At 43.6% G+C, this 23,451-nt stretch overlaps 1 protein-coding gene and 1 pseudogene across 1 annotated transcript in view; one reads left to right on the top strand and one right to left on the bottom strand.

The window, feature by feature from the left end:
- LOC140240179 (uncharacterized) overlaps positions 1–23,451 on the bottom strand; it is a 138,537-nt gene that overhangs the window by 63,963 nt on the left and 51,123 nt on the right. The gene's annotated exons all lie outside the window — the stretch shown is intronic.
- LOC140240156 (uncharacterized) lies at positions 19,784–23,377 on the top strand (annotated as a pseudogene).

The raw sequence follows: 23,451 nt of genomic DNA, 5'->3' as shown, positions 1-23,451 counted from the left end.
CCTATTTTTACCAGAGCAATCCCGACCAAATGCTCGAGCGTCCTTCGACACGATCCCTTCCCGACCGCTATTCGATCTTGTACGATCCACACCCGACCACACTCGACATCTCCAGAATCTCTCCTCGACAACCACATCGATCTCTACCCGAACATCCCGATCTACACACAATCAATACACGATCGCTACACGGTCAATACTCGATTTCTACTAGACTTCGTAGACCAGCTCGACATGACACGATCTGTGTAAGATCTAGCATCGAACGGGTCGGCAGATTCGTACAGTGATCGAGTGAAAGAAAAATTGGTTACAGTTATTCGTTTGGTTATACGAGACAATTCAGTATTTATACTTGAATACGGCATTGCCCAAAAGAGTGCTATAAAACTGACTATTAACTGCAAAAGCATGAATGAACGAAAGAAATTATTATCTTTGGTATAGGTTTTCCCGGCCAATTTCGCACTTATGTCAGTCCATTGTTGATAAAAGGTTCATTCAATTTAGCGAAATCCTCGTCACTGCACATTCTGTCATTCAAAATTGCAAATTGTTCGTTCAATTAGCATTCCGATCCATGAGATTTGCACATGTGCCTTTGGAATTCTTAAAACGGGCATTCAAATTGGCACGTGCTCTTCAGTCATTCAAATTCGCCAGCACTGGCGAAAGGGGTACTTCAGTCATTTAATTTTGCGTATGGGCGGTAAAATTCCTAACATGTTCATTCAAATTAATGTCATGTTATTTCTTTTTTGAAAAGTTGATAACATTTAAACGCGTATTTCTATGTGACTTATTGTTTCATCCGTGCACTGATAAGCAGTAAAAGTATCGTATTTTTGACCATTACTCGGGTCTGCTGTTCTGTAACGCCCCTTTTCTTTCATACGTGTCATTTTAGGCCTACATGTACCAATACTATTATATAGTTTAACTTCATCTTCTTCCTGTCATGACGGCACAAGTTAGATACAGACGTACTACAATTTTTCTCAAGGGGACAGAAAAAGAATTATAGGAATATTTGATGATCATAACCTTGATGTCCTAGAACTGGCCGACACACGGAATAAAGCGCTCAACGGCGAGATAAGTTGTGGCCATGCACATGTTGCATTATCTTCGGACTTGAAGAGTCACTAAGCACATTAAAGAAAATGTTGCCAAAATGTCTAAAATGAGTACGAAAATATGAAACGTAATGACGCTTGGAGAACAATAACTAAGTTATAAAAAAGAAAGAACCAAACCATAAACATGCGTGCTAAATTGACTGCAAAAGATGTTAAATTGATTGCCAAAAACGAGAGCAGCATGTCCGTGATCACGTGACTATATAATTCTAAACTGAATGAACGAATAACGAAATGGTGCTTGTTTTACGAATTTCAATTGAAAAAGTGTTAATTAGAATGAGGCTAAAGATAATTTGAATGCTCCAAAATGAATTTGAATGAAGAGATCATAAAATTGAACTTCCGAACATGTCATCTATGCTATATTTTGTTAAATTGAATGCAGCAATTATGAATTGGACTGACAAAAGTGCGAAATTGGCCGGGAAAACCGATAGTTGATAGAAGAACACTTCCTATTTTGAAACCACAATTATCAATTCTCGCGCAGGCGTTTCGATTATATAGCCATTTTTCCTGAAAAAAAAAACTATGATAAAGACTGATCACTCTGTTTGTGAGCCACTCAAAAAGGTACCCCCTCCCCCCCCCCCAAAAAAAAATGCATTCACTTGTATTCATTCATTTTATCTGTTTTCAGTAGTTACTTTTGGACGCATTCGTTATCAGTTTTTACGGCTTCACTATCGCTCAGTCATGTAGGATATCAGTGCCCAAAGTTACAGATTTTGTAAATCACAAATTTTCATGGAGATCAAAGTGCCTGCATGAAGATTGATTATCATTGTGTCAAATAGAATTTGAGGTCTTTCTTCCTATTGAAAAATATAACGATTTCATTCAGTCGCTCATATCTTTTTTAAATAAGAGACAGTTTTGTAGCACTCTGTCTGCCGGGACACCATATATGATATAATAGGTTCGTTCATATATACATTCAATATTTGCATTGGATGTGAAGAATAGTAAATCAAAGTTTGATCTCTCATGAAAAACAAAAACCAAAAAAAAAAAAAAAATTACACCGCCACGCTTCGTAAGTGCATTACATAAATTATAGGTGGGCTGAAATTAACTTGGTCTAAAATGAAACATAGGCCTATATGCCCATAAATGCACCATTATATAGAGTTTAAAAAATGACTGTTCTACAACTCCATTGAGTCGTGTTATCTTTGTCATTATTGTTCTCATTATTTAAGAATGAAAAAGTGAATGAAAAATATGTATGTATTCATTGATAAAGTATAAGCCCAAGAGTGTGCAAAAGAAAATACATGTATCATATTAATTTCTAAATTCATGAAGTGTGCTGATATGTGTGGAACAGAGTACACTATTATGAAAATTAAAACAATATAAAATTTTACATTAGCAACAATGATGAAAATCTTGGTTTTTTATTTGTTTTTTGGTCAACTCATCCCAGCCAATCGTTATCAAGGTGGACTTCAAGCAATGTACATACAACTCTCAATAAAAAAATATTAAGCAAAGCAAAAGTGTAACATCTACGTAAATAAAAGTAAAGTAAGTCACTGAGCATTTATGAATCTAAGTTACAACTACCGTTTTAACACGTCAGCGTAAGAAATAGATTTTATATCAACGTAATTAACTTCAACTTTGAAACAGACAAGCTAGCAATAGAATTCAAGACACATTTCTCAGTTTATAACTAAAGTAAATAATCTAGAAATTTTCCTTTCACGTTACAGCCATATTGCCAGAATACCGAATTTTTCTCAGTTTCAGTCGTGTTTCCTTTCTTTCTTTTGAAATTTTTGTCTGGGAAGTCTAATTCTGCCATGTCTGCTGTTTAGGATTTGTTGCCTTTTCTCTCTTCATGGCCCTTTTCTTTTCTTCAGTGGGCCAGGAGTGGCTGAAGATACTGACGACATTTAACTTTTTAACGTGACCAAGGACTGCATATATTTTTCATGAACAATAAATGAGTGCTAAGAAAGTATGTCTGCACCTGCATGCTGCAACCACTGTCAAAAAGTGCTCGGTATTTGATCGAGTGCCGGTCGAAGCATGATCGAGTTTAGTCGAGTATCAATCGACAGCAGTCCTGTATCGGTCGTGTAGCGGTCGAGTTATTCATGAAACAGATGAATCCCGGATCGAGATGATCTGAAATCAATCGTGTCGCATTCGAGTATAATTCGAGATGATCGGGAACTGAGCTCGGGGAAAAATCCGTCCCGACCACACTAGATTTCTACACGACCGATTCCCGATCAGCTCGATCTCTTCTCGATCACTACCCGAGCTGTTGGTGTTCGGGCTTCCTACTCGAATATTTTGGACATGTCCAAAATTATCGTGAAGGAAGCAGGAGCGATGCCGATCAAGGTAGATCGACCCCGAATACCAATGCCGAGCGAGCCCGACCAGGCCAAAAAAGCTTGATCGGGATTGATCGAGTTGATCTGATCGGCAGTGGGAACGTACCATGATGGATAGTGATTCGGAAGGTGAAGATTATCAGATCGAAATTGTGGGTAGACTTAATTTTCTACTGTACGTGATCGAAATCTACAAGGCGGATTTAATTACAACGCAGCAGTTAGTTAATTTGCTACTCGATTTTTTGTACCAGGACCAATAGGGTCGGTATTGTGTGTGTATACTTGCGATTGTATGTGTGTGTGTGCGAGTGTCTGTTGATTGTCCCCGCTTGCATATTGCAAGCCAGTGGTAGCTGTGCAGTGACGGCCAGTGATTGATCGTATCGAGGTATGTGATTCTCTTTTATTTTTGAGTGATTTATATATTAATTGATTATCTTACGGATCAGTAGCCACTGGCTAGCTGTGATCAGCTGCGGTATCTACATCGGTGGGTTCGCAGGTAGTTAGCGTTGTTGCTCGCTGGTTTAGTGCCGGTTCGCTGCCACTGCATTTGCCGGTGATTAGTGCTAGGACCCAGGGGGTAGTAGTGGTGCACTCGGTGCGCGTTTTGTGTGTACTGTGTGCACGGTGTGATATTAGGACCAGGTCCTATTGTTCTTTAGTTTCGTGGGTTAGTGTATCGTTCGTTAAGTCGCGTTTACTCGGCGCCTGTTAATTAGTTGCGTGTATTGTTCACTCCGGGTATCCCTCGGGTAGGTTTAGTGCGTTCGTTCCGTTATTGTCAGTTTTTCGCGTGGGCGGGTTGCGTTCACACTGCTCCGACATAGCTTTATAGTAGGGGTGTATTCACACTGCCCCGTCCTAGTTCCATAGCAGGATTGTGCTTACACTTCGTCTCGCTTTATAGCAGGGTTGTGTTTGTACTGCCCAGCCTTTGCTCCATAACCGGGTTGTGTTTACACTACGGCCTAGCTTCACAGCAGGGAAGTGTTGACACTCCGACCCAGTTTCGGGTAGGGCCGCTAGGAACGTTGCGCGGATTGTGACATATCGGGGTGCGCCGCACAAGCCAAGGTTGTGCAACGTATTTGCGATTAATTCGTGCATTGTTTGCTCGCGCATGGTATTTATCGTATAAGGCTACGATATAGTGCAGTCATATATAGTTATTTTGTTGTGTACGGTTGCGTCCACACTGCATAAGCCTGCAGTATACGCACGCACGTACGTTTGTGATTCGCTTGCTAGTGGCTTACTAGTGTATGTATATGCGGATACACATTGGAGTGCGCTTTGTAGCTTTGCATTTTTGATTCGTTACTTTCGGGTGCATCCACACTGTATACGCTCGCAGCATAGTTTTTGCGCCGTTCGTGTTTTAACACGGATACATTGTCGCTGTACTGGGCAAGTTACAAGCGTAGCGGTGCTCCCGGCGTGTTAATTCTTACCTGTACGTTATTAATGCTCGATATTGTTGCGCGTGTAACAACAGTGCATCTTCTTGCGGTATAAGCCTACCATCACAAGTAGCACCGTTTTTGAGTACGTAAACCTGCATGTTTTAGTGTTTTAGTGGGTTCATTGCATATCAACAGTCCACCTATCCGCGGTATAAGTCTACCGTTGAGCACAGCACTGTTATCTAGTTGTTGCGTCCTGTTACGCCCATATATTTTAGTGCGCTTATTGCTGGTAGAGGCTTCGTACTTACTTGCGGTACGCGCTTACTGTTAGGAAGGGCTTACATCGTTCCTTCGGGTGTTCGCGTTCGCGTCGGGTGGTCGCGTTACCCGACATTTCGTAGATTAGGTGCCCTAATCTACGAAGGGTCGGGTAAGGATGGGCAAAATAATCACAATTTAATACAGATAATCCTTGACATAAGGCTGATCGTTTAACACGACTATACGTAAAAAAGTGTCATGCAAGTGACGAAGTATCGGGTGAATCAGGGACGGCGAAACCAGTGAATAAATCAAAGCAAAAGACATCAAAGAGGCCACAAAATAGCACAAAAATGGCAATAATAAATAAAAGTGTATAAAATATCCTCAGAAACATAATTTTATGGCTAAATAAAACAATAACAGTACAGGATGGAGAATATAAATACATTGTATTTAAACTTCCGAAAATATCCTCTATTAGGTCCTATGGAACAGTAAAACACGCAAAAACTTACAGACATGGTTGTCAGTGTACGCTCGCTATTGCAACGAGATACATGTGTATGGACATGGCTAAATTATGTTAAAATGTTTGCAACAAAATCACGACGGTACAGAATAGCTATCCTCATTCAATCCCAAAGTTTGCATTTTGCACAGTCTCTAGAACATAGAATTACATGGTGAAACAGAGAACATGAACTGAACCAATTAATCAGAGTTCTGTGTGAGTCTACTCTGACCAACTAAACAAACTATATCAGTTTATTGAATAATATTTCAGAAAGGGATTAAAAAGGTTTCACAATCTTATCAGATTTTGAAGGGATTATTTCATGCACCCGGGTAACCAGACTCTGATGATAATCGATTGATATCTGAAAAGAATTCCATCTTTTCAGTCAAACAACACAAGTATTCGCAGTGATCTAAAAGAATGTCTCCATATCGATACTATAATGGTTTTGTACAATAAAGGACATTTATCCTGAAATAGGTCCCCACTCCATTCGATCACCGCCATTCAGTACACGTACAAGTGTACATAATTTGTATTTCGTCATAGTGCAGCCGGTGACTGCTGTCAACCTCCATAGAATTTGCACATGGTAAAGACACACGCACCTAGAGGGGACCGATATCAAGATTCAGCCCAATAAAGCCCATGGAGGTGGTATAAGCTAGCTGTCACCAGCAGTGAAGAAATGAGTGGAGACAGAAACCACGACAATGCCGATAACAATGTTGTCAAGATGTTCAGATAGAACAGAAAGGACCATATTGTTGTGATCCACGAGAGACGACTAAAACTTTCGCCGCACATACTGTACAATATGAATGGTCGTCCATTGAAACCTGCATTATGACTTTATCGCACGCGAGCGTATCGCTTTGTCATAGTTATGCACGGCGAGCATTATGTGGTGCTAGCCTTGTATACAAACGCTTGTGATCATTTTTTCAGAGTAAAAACGTAGGAATACAATCGCGTATTTGGAGATAAAACACGCGATCGTTCGTAAATTTGCACTGGCCTTTTCTCGAAGATTCGGGTAAGCTGTACCCTATACTTCGTAAATAATAGGGGTCTAATTCTCAAATGCTCCACCCGACCCTTCGTATATTAGGGCATATAATCTACGAAAGGTCGTGTATCGCGACCACCCGACCCGAACGCGATCACCCGATGAAACGAAGTAAGCCGTTAGGAAGTGTCTTTTTATGCTGGAGTGACGATAGGCAGTATAAATCTACTGCTGGGTAGCACACTCATTTTATTGTAAATTGATTCTGTGTCGCACAGGTAGTATAAGTCTGCTGCAGGTTGGCACATAAGTTATATTATCACTTTAATTTGTGTGTAATACATCCACACATCTGTGTTTTGTAGGCGGTCATCCGCTTTGTGGTTTAAGTCAACCACATAGTTCGGCATTGTATTGGCTATATCCCGATTTAGGGGTACAGTTTGTTATTGACGCGTTAGACTACCTTCTTGACGCGTTATTCCGATTGTAACTCGTTTCGGTGGTCTACTTCTGCCTCATCTTCGACCGCATTTACAGGATAGCTCATATTTACTAATTCTTTGATTATTTGCGAGTCAGTAACTTAATTCTATGGTATAAATCTACCACGTTTGAGTTTGATTAGACAGTATTGTGTGTTGGTAGCGCACGTCTACCACAAGGTTGATTTTATTTAGTGTATAGGCTCCTGTGGTCCTAAACTCTCACATAGTCCAGTTTATTCAGATTTTAGTGCTTTTGGATATAGGGACTATCATACGGTAGAATTTTGGGTGTGCTGTCACAGGAACAGTATACGCTACTGGGTTTTAGCATTTCGCGTTTGTAAGAGGGACAGTATAAGTCTACTGTCTTGGGTGTTTGCACTGTTGTTTCAGTGCACTGCGCGTATTAGCAGTGTAGTTGTTAAAGTTAGGTGTTTTACTAGCAGCACTGTTTGTTTTGTTGACGCTAGTATTATTGCATAGTGTATTATGGCTACGAGCAAGACTTTAATTAATTCCTGCTCGTACCAAGAGCTGTGCAGGGTACCAGGACTGGCTCGGGAGGTGGTCTATCGCATTATGGACACGAGGTACGAGCGTGGCGGAGTTTCCCCCGACTTGTTCTCCTCCTGGCCTGATGCGGTGCACTTGTTCGACCGGTTTGACTTTCGACCTGCACCGTCGCAGGTTGACACTAGTTTGGGGTCCGCCCGTGGGCCGGCGTTCTCCGCTGTAGGGGACTCTCCTCGCATGGAGAGGACCCCCGCGCGATTTCATGGGTGGTGGGACTCCCGCATCACCGGGCAGTCCAGAGGGAAGAGGACCATGGTCGGGTTTCCGGCCGGTCCTTCCTTATGGTGCCTACGATGCAGTTGGGGCCCCAGCTCGTGACGCGCGCATGGACTGCCGTACTCCCGTCCGATGGGAGGGGATGGGAGGTTCTCAGGAGCGCGCAAGCCAGCGTGTGAATGGCAGTGCGCGACCCGCATGGGCTTCGATGCCTAAGACCATTACATTTAATGGTAAGGGCAGCTGGCAGGCCTTCCACGCGAAGTTCGATTCTTACGCGCGTTCGTGCGGTTGGAACGCCACACAGCGCAAGGACCAGCTGTGTTGGTGTCTGGAGGGAAAGGCCAGCGAATTTTTCGTGGCCCTAACCTCTGCCCAGCCCCATATGGAGTATTTCGATTTAATCGAGAAATGCGCGAAGCGTTTTGGGTCCTATGAACATCCTGGGATGACGCAGTTGGAATTCGGAAGCGCGAAGCAATCGGCGGACGAGTCCATTTTGGATTGGGCCGACCGGGTTGCTGATCTTGGTGCGCGCGCGTTCCCGGGCCTGCCGCCTGACCAGCTGCAGCGGGCGCTGCGCTTTTGCCAAGGCTGCGTGGACAGGGAGGCCGGGTTCCATGCGCTTACTATGAAGCCTGGCACCCTGGACCAAGCCTTGGAACGGGTCCAGTGGTTCCAGCACACACACCGCGCAATGCATGGGCGCTCCCAGGACGTAAAACACACGACGCTCAGCGCAGACGCGGAGCTAGACTCGGACGCGCACATCTGTCGCGTTTTTCAACCTAAACCGGTCCAACGAACCGATGTGCATGATAGGCGGTTAGAGAAGCGGGTGGAGTATTTGGAGGCACAAGTCCACTCCTTGTACTCCATGATCAAGAAGTTGACCTCCGAGCCCGAGGCAGCGGATCGGCCTAGTGCTTCTCTCCCCCATCCGGCACCTAAGGACCCGATCAAACCAGCGCTCTTTGACCCGTCCAAGAGTCAGTGTTTCCGCTGTGGTGAGCTGGGCCACTTCAAGCGGGACTGCCCCAAGGCGACAGGGGGCGGATGATGCGAGATGACGAGGTGGAGTCAAACGGGAGCGGGCTGGAGGAGGAGGTCGACCTCTGGCCCGAGCTGACCTCGACCTCGCACGGCAAGGGGGGCCTCAGGAGGGAGAACGATCCCCCGGGCCTCTAGTAACTCGCGCGGATATGAGCGCCTCTCAAGTCGAAGGGGAGGTAGGGGGTTCGCGTGCTGCGGAACAGGACCGCACCGTGAATGGTGAATCTCTGTTTCCAGAAGCACCAGCTCCCCTAGCCCAAGGGGCCTCCTTTCCTCGAGTGGTCCTCCCGCCCCCCGAAGAGGGAGCAGAGCAGGCTTCCTCAGGGGAGACTTCTGCACACCCTTCGAGGGGTGAGGAGAAAGTAGTGCCAGATTGGCTGTTAGATCAAGTTGTGGATCCGTGCCTGGCAGAGGAATGTACTCCATCCTTTGTCAGGGACACTGAAGAGCTGGACCCCCCTGACTCAGAGTTGACTCAGGAGGAGGACCACGCCCCTGATGTGACGGATCCAGCGATCATGACAAGAGACCCCACTGCAGAGGAGGTCGTGGTGTGCCTATTGCAATCGTCGTCGCTATTTAGTGTATATATGGTGGTGGGAAACCGCAATCTCCGCGCTATTGTCGACTCTGCGGCGGAGGTTTCCATCATTTCGGACCAGGTTTACGAGTCATTTGACCCGAAACCACCATGTCTGAAGACAGTCAAACTGAACACAGCAGGCAAGGACTTGCAGATGAGTGGGATGGTGGTCGGCCCAATCGATCTCCAACTCGGCTCCTCCAAGTTCCAATCCAACCTGTACGTGGCACCCATACAGGGCGACATGCTTCTGGGGTTGGATCTGCTGCGTAGCATGGAAATAAACATCAACATCCGGGACTCCAAATTGGTACTCGGAGAGGAGAGCATCCCTTTAGTCTTAGGACGTAAACGCCGAACAAAGAGGGTTCGGTTGGTCCATGTGGATCAACCGAACATCCCCATCCCGCCCAACTCCTCATGGGGGAATGGAGGTCAGGAAATGGGAGAGGGGGTGGACGTCCGCGACTTGGGGGAATTGTCCCTTTTAGAGTGCCTTTGGGTCCGACACCACCGGGGAGAGTTATTAGACCCGGTCTTGCTGGTGCAGGGACAGGGTGAGCCCGTCTTCCACCTTCAAGTGGGAGTCGACTTGCTCATCAAGGCCCAGTACCAGCTGGCTATGAGTCGCAGTGAAAAGTGGTGGGTGAGAGCGATGCAGCTGGCATGCCAGCCTGTGCGCAGCGAGGAGTGGATCCGGGTGAATATTCCCCATCAGGTTCCTTCTTGCAACGTTACTGGTGGGTGTGCAGCCGCAGTTGCAATGGCTCCGGTGCCTCAAGAGGTGCAGGCGGCCCCTCGTCCACGCTCTGTGACGCCCCTCAGCGGCTCCTGGACGAAAAGGAAAGCTCGCAGGAAAGGGCGCAGTGCAGGCTCTGCCCGAAGGGGACAACAGCCTCCTGCTCCTGCTCCTGGTCCTGAGCCTCCGAGGAGCGCGGAGGGAAGGCCACATCTTCAAGGGGATCAACGATCGGCGCCAAGACGTACCTCATTGCCTGGGCGGAGAAATCGGTTCCCATGTTTCGTTCCAGGTTGCGGTAAGCACGTATCGAACGGGAGACGCCACTTGGCCAGTCACCTACCGGACTGTTTCCGCTTCCCTGGGTATGAGGAGTGGGAACCCGATGTTTTGCACCAGACTAAGTGTAACGCGCTCCGGTACCTGGCTGTGTGCATCGTTGGACGTGCCTATCTTGACGTCCTATTGGAGAAGGTGGCAAACGAATGGGAAGGACCCATGGAAGTGGCCTCAGGGGGTGTGATCAACGAGATGCGGGAGATGGCCCATTGCCATGGATGGGATGTCCCCGAGAAGTTCACAATAAGACCACCAAATTCTCGTGCATCATTGATCCATCGGAGGGTGATTTGGTTCCTTGCTACGAAGGTAACCACCCGCCAATGGGGTGAGTTCCTTAGGCTGGGACAGCACCCAAGGGAGCCCCGTGGCCATGTGGCCCCCATTCAAGCTGTGGGTCGGCCGGCCCAGCCAAGCGCTAAGGCCACGGCCCTCGCAGTTCCGATTGTTGAAGACCATGTGGGCGGGAGTGGTGAGATCCCCCCATTAGTGGATCTCAAGGTGGAGGAGACTCCCCAAGGGGAATTGGATAAAGTTCCAGTGGAGCTTATCCCACCTCCACAGGAGTTTGCTGGTGGGGAGCGACCTCCATCCTCTCCCATTATGCCACAAGATCCTGGGTTGGAAGGTAACCCAGAAGACCAGGGCTCTCCATCTGTTCCAGTGGAGTGTGGGAGCGATGTGAGGGAGGGGGACAAACCTAGGGCTGAGGAGGAAGGGCCTGAGGTGGCTCTGGGGCTGGGGCCAGCATTCGCTTGCACGCCAGCCACACAGACCCCTTGGGTTTCACACCTGACGGTCAAAGGGGTAGCCTCCCCTCTCTTTGTCATTGATTCCCATGCCTGTCTGGACAGGATGGAGCGCTTCCTTAGGGTACAAGGATGGGATCCATTCTTGGGGAAGGTTGGAGGCAACCTACCCAAGGTGCATGGGAGTGTGGTTAGTGGAGTCCTAAGTTACTGTGACCCTGACCCATGCTCCCGCATTGTGTTACTGGAGGACGCCTGGTGGCAAGAAGTAGTGGGCATCCAGCCTATGCACGCTGGTATCGTCTCGGACTGGCAATCTTATCAGCTAAATCAGCTGTTTAAAGATGCATACGTCACGGGGATCAGCGGGCTGGGACTGGACTACTCCGTCCCCGATTCTCATGGGATCATCCAGTAGGGTGCCCTGGAAAGAATCCTGAGAGTTGGAGCCATGGGGAATGTGCTTGTATTGCATGCACGATGCAGTCGGGAAGATCCCGAAGGGGAAGCTGTGCACCTGCAGTGCAGGGATCGTATGCAGAAGCACTGTCCACCGAACATATGGATCCACTTGTATCATTGCGCCAGTTTCACTGCTCAGGTTCGAAAATGGATGGAGGCATTCCCGGAGTGCTATTTTCGGTATACCATGGCTATTGCCCAAATGGGATTCACGGCCCAGTAAGCACTGCGGATTCTTCCCCTCCAGCGGTTGCTTCTGGAGGCAGATGCCCCTCATTTGAAACCACCCTTGGTGATTCGCTGCAATTTGCCTTCTTACCTCGAGAGGGGAGTCAGAAGCAGTTGCGCTGACCTGAGGGGAGCCAGTGGAGCTGATTTGTTAGGCTGCCTGAGAGTATATGCTCGCAGAAATTATTGTAAGCTCTGGAGCAAGGCCTATTTATTTTTTATGTTTTTGGTGTTTCCCTTGTCGCTTCCTTTTTCTGCAATCTCTCCTATCAGTTTTGAGTAAGAATAAATTTTGGGGGGTTTTGCACCTGACAGTCATTTTCTCGGGTGCTTGGTTAGTTCTTTGTGTTCAATTTGGTGGGGCACATTTATTGTTGGAATACTGAAGGGTACTCCCAAGGGAGTATCACTTGTTATGGTGATAGTGGGGTGCAGAAGTTTGGGTTAAGGTTTTAGTGGTTTTTGGGAAATTAATCAGTTGTAAGATAAGGGAACACATGGCGGGAGGCCTTCCACAAGGACTCGGGAGTAGTTTTGCCCAGACTACCCGACCCCCTCAGGAGCCCCCGCAGATACACACATGTTAGGCACCTGGGGTGTTCGTATAAGTTGAGAACCGTGGACTGTCTCTATTGGACTCAGTTTTCTACAGGAACCGTCGAGCGCCCTGGAAGCTCTTGGGAGAATTCCAAAGGGACCGCGAGTTCCACCAGAGAACCCACGTTAAAGATGAGACCCCCGAGCGTCTCCTCTTTTATAGGACGGGGAGGAGTGTAGTGGTAAATTGGGTTCATCTTTTGGTTGTAGGGCTGAGCACCCCTATTTAGTTAATGGATCAGTCGGGGTGGGATTTTATGCAAATTGGGGGGGGGGGCTACCATTCGGCATCCCGATTGGTCAATTAAGAGCTGACTGGATGACTGGAACTGTGCTGAATGCCTTGTGTATAATCCTCATCCAAATCGTCCGTCATCAGCTCCCCAGGGCAACGCAAGACCCTCAAGGTTACCGAGGTGAGCGAAGCCGTAGTTATTGTAGGTATATAGTAAATCCTGTTATAGTAGCGTGTAAGTAAGGTAGTGTATTTTAGTAAGTTTTATAAGTGGATAAGTTGCCACCGCTCAACCACGCCACTAGCGAGTCATCGCTGGTGCATAGTGCTTACTGACCCGCGCCTGGGGTAAGGTCGCGGGGGCAGCGAACACAACATAGTTAAATGTCTGGCCTCTGGGCCGGGTAGGGTAAACACATGTCAGGCTTCTACTACAGTACTACTCTTGTGAGTGTTCCTAGGTGTACTGAGCTGAGTCAAATCCTGTGTAATTGTAATAAATTGTTAAAGGGAAGCAGTCCTGAGATTTTCACTGTACTGATAATTAAGAAGAGTAAAAAATATAAACTTTCACCAATTTTTACGCTTGGACATCAAAAATTGTCTCCGTACGCGATTTTTGAAAAATAATTCCTGCAAGCGATCGTGAAAGAGCCGGCAAAAAGATGCTACGTAGTGCATGCCCTACTCACCAAGTTGACAGCCGTGCCTCTAAAAACCAATTTAAGCGTTCAAATGATTAGTTGCAATTTTATCATATAATGCGAAAGTTTGTGGTTTTATAATTTCAAACAAAATATTTCAAGCTTAGATATATATAATTTACGAAAAATTAATATTGTAAACATAAATTTATATGTATTTTTAAACCAAATATACCATGAACTTGACATCAAATAGGCACGGTCGTTTTCTAGCTTCCGTCCGTGTTGCATACTTCTTAGCGTAGAAACCACTCTCGCGCGCAAATCCTTACCATACCAATGTATACATACACAGTATACACTCGATTCCGTCCAGTCGATTTTGGCATTCAAACCGAAGATAACCTGTGCATGAGAGAGTCGAATTCTTCAAAGAAAATATTGTTTGTATCTCAATATTTCTGTAAGTAGTCAGATAATCGCCTTTCCTCGAAAAAAAAAAATATGACGTGAGCCGGGAAGGGTAAACACAGGGGGTCGTAGGGATATGATTTCGCTCCACTTTGCCGTGCATGTCCAGTCGGCACTGGCAGCAGCTAGCTCAGTGGCACTGTACTGCAGTCCAACCCCGGCTGCAGGCCCATGGTAAATTAAACATAGCTAGCCACTTTCCTTACCTCTCTACGCTTTTTTCCCTCGGTTCTCTTCGAAGTCGATGCTCGAGGTGTTTCTGTTTTATAACTCATGTGAGCAAATGGTCAGGATTGCATCTGGTTTCAGGAGTTTTCTCGGTTTATAACCGAGGGCCACAGCCTGCCGGTCCACGTAAAAACATCGCTTCACAAATTGTCCACGCACAGGTAGGTCACAACACGATTTCGAGATTTTGTAGGCCCTAAGTTTCTTATGTTCGGCATCGTTGTACCGATATTTCCCAGCCATACAGCTCACCTTTCACGATACTTTTGTTGGTCTGGGACGGAAAAAAGGATTTTCCTGGGAAATTTTCTGCACGATTCGAGCACAACTACTGATGTAAGATAGCCTGACCAGACGACGCTGAATGCGGTCGCCCCTGTAGTGTACTAGCAGGCGTAGCCTGTGTAGAATCGTTTCTACCTACAAATATGTACACTCTGTACGTACTATAGAACATGCATGAGCGGCGCGGCGACAGGTAGGGCTGCAGCTGCGCTTGAGACTGGAAAAGTGCGAAGGGCAAACCGTGTACGGGGTGCGTACGCGTATCTACCGTAGATCTATCATCTAGTTGTACCGTCCACACGTGCGAATATAATACACAATACATACATACACACACAAACACACACACACACACACACACACACACACACACACACACACAACGTAGAAACAATGTCAAATACGAGTCGGAGTAGCCACCGACGTCTTCATGCATCCGGGTAAACTAGGAAGCGTACGGATAACGAGCAGAACACGGCTGGGAAGAGTTGTGCATCGACGACGTATGACTCTCCGCCAAGACTTGCTCATTAGCATATTCACCATGCAGAGTCACACTTTTTCAACCAAAATTTACGAGCTTATTTGGTGATTTTAAAGTTTGTTTTTGGTGAAAGTAGTTCATTGGAGGTACCAACAACAACATATTTTTTTTAAATTTCGTGAGGACTGTGTCCCTTTAACACCGTAACTGCACTGGTTTAATTGTTTTGTACAGTACAGTAACTACTTTAACTTTCTCGCATATTACAAATGCAATTACACATAGGCCTACTGCCTTAGCGTTAATCTGTGAGACACAGCCTGTGTCTCGTCGGCTTTGCTCCTCTACACAGACAGAGGAGCAATCGAGACACACGCTGTGGCCCACAGACTAATTCTTCATGTGCATGTACATTGAGAAAAAACTCAAATAGGAACATGCTTCAGTATGCAAATGTACTCATACTGAAAGGGGACAACTTTGCACAACAGGGAATGACACTAGAACCAGACAGGGTTTGCCTTTTGAACACTTTAAATTCGGTCTTCGCTACCGAATCGTCAACATAGGTCCTCTGAGGACAGTCGCCATCTTTCGTTCTTCTTTCCGCCCTCTCTCGGCGTATCTGTTACAATCGTTTACACATTATGTTCCCTTACAATACTTGTTCATCTATAGATTAAAATTATGCAGTCTTATGGCTATGCGATATGCATTGAAGAGACTGCAGGCATTATTAAAATCACATGTGCAATGTAGAAAATGTTTTTTATTTTAGTCTTACTATTTTTTTTTCTTATTTTTCAAATAGGGGGACTGCATCTGGAGACACCAAAGCATTTCGAGCAGTGTATGGAAAGTTGGGTGAATTACGATCGGAACTCAAGTCGTCAGTCCCGCTGTTGCCCTGACAGCCACTGCAACCAGAGATGTGCGTAGCGGTATCATCGAAAACTTTGGTCTTCGCAATTATGTGTGGGTAAATCAGATGCCGGACAAGCAAAATATAAAACATGTTGTCAAGTCTGCTGCAAGAGATTTAGATACAATGTTGAAGTGGCTGGCAGATGACTTGAAGATCCATGGTGCATGTTGTGAAAGGATGATAAGAAAAATGTGCAGTAATGTGTACGCGACCTTTATGGCACTGCTTCCAGAAGGTTGCCACAGGTATGTTAATAAGTTTATATGTACCACCAGAACATAGAAACTGATATCCAAAAGGAAATTGTTGACAGCATGTTAGCGACAGACGGTGAAATCAGAGTTCTGATAGCTACCATTGCATCTGGCCTGGGTGTTGACGTAAGCAACGTACACAGTACGGTTTTGTGGGGATGCCCAAGTGAGCTAGACGATTATATCCACTTTTTAAAAGCACTCAATTTTCAGGCCTTATCAGATATACTGGTAACATGAAGAATCATGTACAGCTGTACATTGTAGCTGAGATTTTTTTTTTTAATGAAAAATGTCACGTATACACGTGTACATGTAGCTTAGCTTGTACCTTTGGGATTTGAAAATTGTTTTTTAGAGAATTCATATGATTGTTTTAAAACAAGAATCCACTGTGGGTGTTTTTCCTCCTTAAGGTTTGTAATGGTGAGTGGTTGGTACATTGGTTTCTAGTGTACCTGAATTTTTGCAGTTCCATGCTACATGTACAATAATTTTCTTTTTATCACTGCAATTACTGTACCTTGCTCTTATTCATAGAAGCAAATACAATGTACATTTGTACACACCTACTTTTCATACTGTACTTTGTTTTTTAGGCGTGAATATTTTCATTGATTTTCATTGGACATGTTGATGGGTACATATCATAATTACAAGTGATAAAATCATGGAAAAGTTGAAATATTTTAGTTCAAGGTTGTGTTTTTGTGATGTAGTGGATTACATGTACATGTACATACAGACCATGCCAAGTGGGGATGGGCTGTGTGTTTTGGGTGTTTGGGTGGGTGTTTGAAAATTGAACTGAAAATGCTGTTTGTCTGCACATGTAATTGTACATCGCATGTTCATCTATGCATACATGTACATACAAGTGTACAAATGTGTGGAGTGTGTTTTAGAGTTGTACAACTACCAAGAACTTGTTTACATATAATATTTTCTTTACATACAAAATAATTCATGAGAAGTACAGTATGTTCTTTGGCCCATTTTGATAAAACTAAAACTAGTTCTGTTAATGCACGTGAACCTTTTTACCTATAGTTTGAACTGTGTAGCAATGAATTTATTTTCTTTTTTGAACTTCGAAGCATTTTTTTAAACCAAGAATTGTTGTAAATCGCAACAAATGAAAAAACAAAGATTTCTTTGTCATAACTTGTAACCAGTTTGTGTTAATCCTGTATTTTTGATGTATAATGAGAGTCTACTACACATGGTAATCAGACTGAAATGTGACATATCAAATTATTTCTCTGACATCAAAATTCAGAGTCAAACAGTTTACAATGTATTTTGTTTGAAATAATGCACTGTTGTTAAACAATGATCATGAACTATCATGAATATACAGTAAATGTATTGTATATTACAGTACTTGTACATGCACATGTACAAATGAAAGTGTATAATGAAGGAATTTCAAGAGCATGGAGAAACAACTGAAATATGCCTAATATTTTATAAACTATAGAACATTTAATTTCAGTTCCTTATGAGTACTTGGTGGCACAGAATATCCAACTTTAAAGACACTTATACACCTGAGGAATTATTTTGAATGTCCTTCCCAGAGTGACAACTTTTTGAACTCATTATTGACAGTTGGGAGTGGGATGCTAGCTTTGAAACTTCCTTGGTAGTTGGTACAACATTAACAGTTTTACCATCATGGTCAAATTTTTATAATGAAGGCTTATACAGAAGTAATGTGATTAAAAAAATGTACAAGTTATACATATGCTCAAATTACACTACTCGTAGTCCATTTGTTTTCACTTTGCTGTCTGCTCTTACTGTACATGAAATGATGAAGACTACACAGTGTATTTAACAGTACATATATTTGCACGGGGTCGGGCTAACTCGGCCCACGGGACATCTCGTCCCACCCGTCGAGGGTGGGCCGAGTTGTCCCACCCGTTGGTATCGATAGTGATCGTGAGCGCTTGTCTGTGTTTGAGTTCATTTCGTCTTTATGACGTCTTTTCTAACCGTAATTTTTATGGAATTGTGTTCCGTGGTTTCTGTAAAAAATATTTTCCAACTTTGGGGGGATATAACGACGTAAAAATGAAATTTCAGTCGTTTTTATCGCGGTTCGCGATCCCCATAGGTTCACGTTCATTTCGCGCGGTGGGCTAACTCGGCCCACTAAATTTTAGCTGCTGTTTTGTCAGTAAATCTCCGTGAAACTATCGATTTTATCATGTATGAAGGTGTATTCAGGGTTCCTTCAACTAATTTCATCTGCGAGGGAGTTTAATTTCGCGCATGTTTGGTGAAATGTTGGATATTTGTTCGCATGATTTCATCTTTGCCGTGTCAGCACACACCGCACTGGTCTCGCCACTGCAGCTCGCTCACACACACAGTGGCAGAGCTGAGCTGGCAGCGCCATGCCCACTCGGGGAGGCGCGGCGGCGTGGCGCGGCGGGGCGTGGTGCGTGGGGCGCGAGCGGCAGAGGGAGCAGCCGGCCACTCCGTACCCGTACTAGTATGGTAGAAAAGAAATCAAATTATGTAGCAGATCATTCGATGTGAACTACATGAAGGTCATTATAATGCATTTGATTTTAATTGTTGAGTGTTTTGTTGTTGTTGCTGATTTTATAAATAGATATGCGTTCTACTCAAAAGTTATTTCTCTCCAATAAATGTTACCTTTTTTCTTAACAAAAACAAACAAGCAAAAGTCAAAGGGGTGAGTCTGTTTATGGGCATTAATTAATAAATTGTTTGACATCCAGTGGTCAGTTATTTTACCTGTAGATATGGATGGTTTGGTTGAATGGTTGATATCATGAAACCAGTAATGAAATGTAGTGCTAGCTAGATTGGCCTTGTTTATGATTGTGGGGCCTACCTTTTGTGTGTACTTTCAACAAGGAAAAGTAGAAATTACGCAGTGCGTAATATATCGTCGGCGACCATCCGAACCGTCGTATATGTCAAAATTCGGTAAATTTTTCGAATTTCAGATTTTGCCGTTTTAAGAAAGCCCAGCACACACTCTTTCTACTCACAAAATTTTGAAGCCGGATTTTGTGTTTTTAACAGAGAAATTTGATATACGTCATTTTGCCTGAACGCGAATTGGCTGAAGGCGTTCATCCGAACCGACGTATCGCTATACGTCGGTTCGGGTGGGCGCGAATCAGCGAGTCGCGTTCAGAGAAGGTGTCGTATCGCCAGAACTGGCAGAAGCAGACGATGGAGCGTCAACCGGACCCTCCCCAGGACCGGTGAGTTTTGTAATGTGTAGCTATGAAATCATGCAATTTCAAATAAAATGAACAGACCCAAGCAAGTTCTATCCGTAAGATTGTCACTTGTCAAGATAAATACGCAGATTGTCATGAGTTTTCCAAAATATTTCGTTTTGTTGTTAGGTGTAGTCCCGTGTATAGATAAATATGTGAGTACAAAGGGATACTCTATATAGGGCCTAGTAGGGTTTAAATCACAGACCCTTTAGTCTAGAAAAACAACGTTCACAATGTTCTCGTTGAGTTGGCTTTATGTGCTTATGGTCCATATATGGACCTCATACGTAGTGGGTGTGGACAGTGCCAAACTGTTAACACTTCAGGGTGAGTTGTTTGGGAATTACCACAAAACGTACGAGATTACTGAATTAGTGAATACTAGACGAGTCTAACAAGTTAGGTAGTCACAGCCAACAATTTAGAGCCGCTAATCGCTGGTTCATCATTGAGTGTAGGGCCCTAGAGTTCTGATGATAGGTTCTATACAATATATCTATAGCCGATTGAGCCCCAAGCTTGCAAACAAACACAAAGAAAAACACCCAAATCTGAGTGTAATGTATCTCATGTGAATTTTCCAATTGATGTAAGCCAAGGATCTAGTAGAAGGGCCTATACTGGCTATAGTAAAAATGAATAATTTTACCAACGTCTGTAAATTTATCTGATACTAGTATTCCTAGGACTCAAGGTGTAGGATTAAATTATGCTGGCCCATAAATACATGTGTGTTGTTCAGAGATCTAGCCAACTGCAAATGCTTTGTACGGTACCGGTACTGACTACGATATGTTTTTATCGCATGCATTTTTATGTCGCTGTGAGTGCCAAGTCTCCATGATATTGAAATCACTGCAATGAAGGTTTTAGTGTGTTAACAGGCCAGAGGGCAGCACTTGAGTAAGCCCCTCCTGTGATATCTAATAGTAATACGCTGATGTTCCACTAATAATTAAGATAGGCTATAGGTGCTCACACATTCTAGAGAGTAGTTTTGCAGTACCATAAGCACAGGGAATCATATGATATGAGTTGAATTGTGCTTTTGCATTTTTATGATCAGTATAAATAGACCACTAGATAGGCTTGAGGTAAAACATTTCTGCTAAAATTAAACATATTTTTTTAATACACTTGTAGTGAATGTGTTTGTTTTTGTTTGTTACAGGTCTTTGTCCTCAGGGAAACCAACAGATGTTGAAGTCCTTGGGTACGAGGAATACCGTAGTTGTTGATCAGCTGAAATTCAGAAAGGGCAGCTTCCCACGACTTGGAGTTCGTGTGTCAATGCGATGGCACAGGAAACTGTGGAAATGAACAGTTACTGCTGTGTATGGGGGAGAGAATTCTGAAAGCAGTAGCGATGATGGAAACACAAGCACTGCAGACGGCAGTGACGAAGATGATACTCCTGATTATGACGATGATGACAACATTTACCTGGCGAAATTAGGTAAGATTGAGCGCACACAACTGAATACATACTTGTAGTAAAAAGTATGGACAGTATACAGTGTGTGTGTTTATTCAATGCCTCTAGGTAACCTCATAACTGTGCTGCAATGTTAGAAGTAGCTTACTCCATACTGCATGAATGCATTTAAGTAGTGCCTGGTATATTAGGTTTTCATGGTGTCAACTCATATACAGCACAACCTGGTATACCGTGTTTTCAAAATAAAGACATGAGCGTGTACTTGTGTAGCCTTAATTCATGTTTATTAGTGTTATGCCTGAAAAAAAAAAAAAACTTTAATGAACAGATTAGACCTTCTATCAGTATCTTTTCTTTTTCTGTGTCACATCTGCTTGTATTTTGTGTTAGTTACTTTTTCCAATTTCATAATGCCCTTGTTTTGCTGCAAAACTGAAGATCTATGTGTGTAGCCAGCAAGGCTGAGTTTAAAAAATGTTGACTTGCTGACCTCATTCGGGTGCCCTATAGTAACAAAAGAGTTTGTAAGCCTATCAGCAAATGCTAGTTTTGTGCCTCACTTCCAATGATGTTTTTGTATTCTTCATAAGCACATGCAATTGACTGTGGAAAGAGGATGCATGTACCGCTTGACTGCTTTTGCATTTAATGCAGATCACCAGTCTATCCGATCTCTGCTGATGGGCAAAAATAAAACTCTTGTTTGTGGACATTAACATAGGGCTATCTGAAAAATATGTTATTAAAAGATTAATCTTAATTTAAAAAAAAAGTAAATTCAACTTATAAAAAAATATGATATCAACAGTGAAAAATATATGCACTGTGTATATTTTGTTTTCCTCATTTACAGTTGGCATCAAAAAGGACATCAGCTGCATTCCAGAGATACCAAAGCTAGCATTGAACAGTGAAGGAGCACCGTTAGATCCATCCCAGCAGAATGTCAGCTCTGACCAACTTCTCAATGGTGAGTGTTTGTAAAGCCTTAATCTTGTTCAGAAACCCAAGCAGATATGGTTGAATCAATCTTGTTGGAATACCAATTAGTAATCCAGATTAAATTATGCTATTGCTGTCATAATAGCAAATAAAAAGAATGACAGCAACTATACACAAGCAAAGAATGTAGCATCCTGGCTACTATGTACCAGTATTTTTTGCAGTTGTCAGCGGTGGGTCAAGGAATTCTGTAAATTGGGGGGTGGGGACCACACACACATCTCCAGTTTTTCTCTGTTTATTTTTTGTTATAAAAAAAAGGGCATCTCAAACCCCATGTGTCCTTGCGCAGATCCACCATGGGTTGTAATCTGGATTACAAAGAAATGATAAAGTCAATCTTTCAATGAATATGATTTTTAAAAATGTAATATCTGTGCACCATATTTATTTTCTTTTTCTTTTTCTTTTCTTCATTTCCAGTTGGCATCACCATGGACATGTACTGCATTCACGAGACCAATACCAGAATTGAACAACGAAGCACCATCAAATCCATCCCAGCAAAATGTCAGATCTGACCAACTTCTCACTAGTGAGTGTTTGTAAAGCCTTAATCTTGTTGGGAAACCCAACCAGATATTGCTGCATTAATCTTGTTGGAATATCCATTAGTAGTTGAGATTAAATGATGCTATTGCTGTCTTATACACTTTAATAGCAATTAAAAAGGATGACATAAACTACACACAAGCAAAGAATGTAGTATCCTGGCAACGATGTACCAGTGTTTTTTGCAGTTGTCAGGGGTGGGTCCGGGAATTCTGTGAAGTTGGGGGGGGGGGGGACCACACGCATGTCCTCCAGTTTTTCTATTCATTTCTTTTGTTTAAAAAAAAGACAAAAATAAAGGGTATCTTACACCTGATGTGCCCCACATGAATCAACCACTGGTTGCAATCTGGATGACATGTTATCCTTCTTGTCATATTGTAGCAAACAAGATTAATGATATGGGTAACACACAACTGGAGAATGTAGCTTGTCTGGCAATTGTACCTGGACCTTCCAAGCAGAGTGATAATCTATGAGCAATTCTCAAATGAGGATGCATGTACCGTTTGACTGCTTTCGCATTAATGCAGATCACCAGTCTGTCTGATCTCTGCTGATGGGCAAAAAAACCCTCTTGTTTGTGGACATTTAAATAGGGCTTTCTGAAAATTGTGGTATTAAAAGGTTAATCTTAATATTAAAAAAAAAAGGTAAATTCATTCTTAAAAAAAAAAATCTGATAGAAACAATAAAATAGACATGGGCTATGTATATTTTGTTTTCCTCATTTACAGTTGGCATCGAAAAAGACATCAGCTGCCTTCCTGAGATACCAGCACTAGTATTGAACAATGAAGGAGCACCGTCAGATTCACCCCAGCAGAATGTCAGCTCTGACTAACTTCTCACTGGTGAGTGTTAGTACAGCCTTAACCTTGTTGGGAAACCCAACCAGATATTGCTGAATCAATCTTGTTAGAATATCAATTAGTAATC

This window comes from Diadema setosum, chromosome 16, assembly GCF_964275005.1.
Source record: "Diadema setosum chromosome 16, eeDiaSeto1, whole genome shotgun sequence".
Lineage (NCBI taxonomy): Eukaryota > Metazoa > Echinodermata > Echinoidea > Diadematoida > Diadematidae > Diadema > Diadema setosum.
Note: the sequence above shows the minus strand (reverse complement) of the source record. Positions and strands in the feature narration are given on the sequence as shown.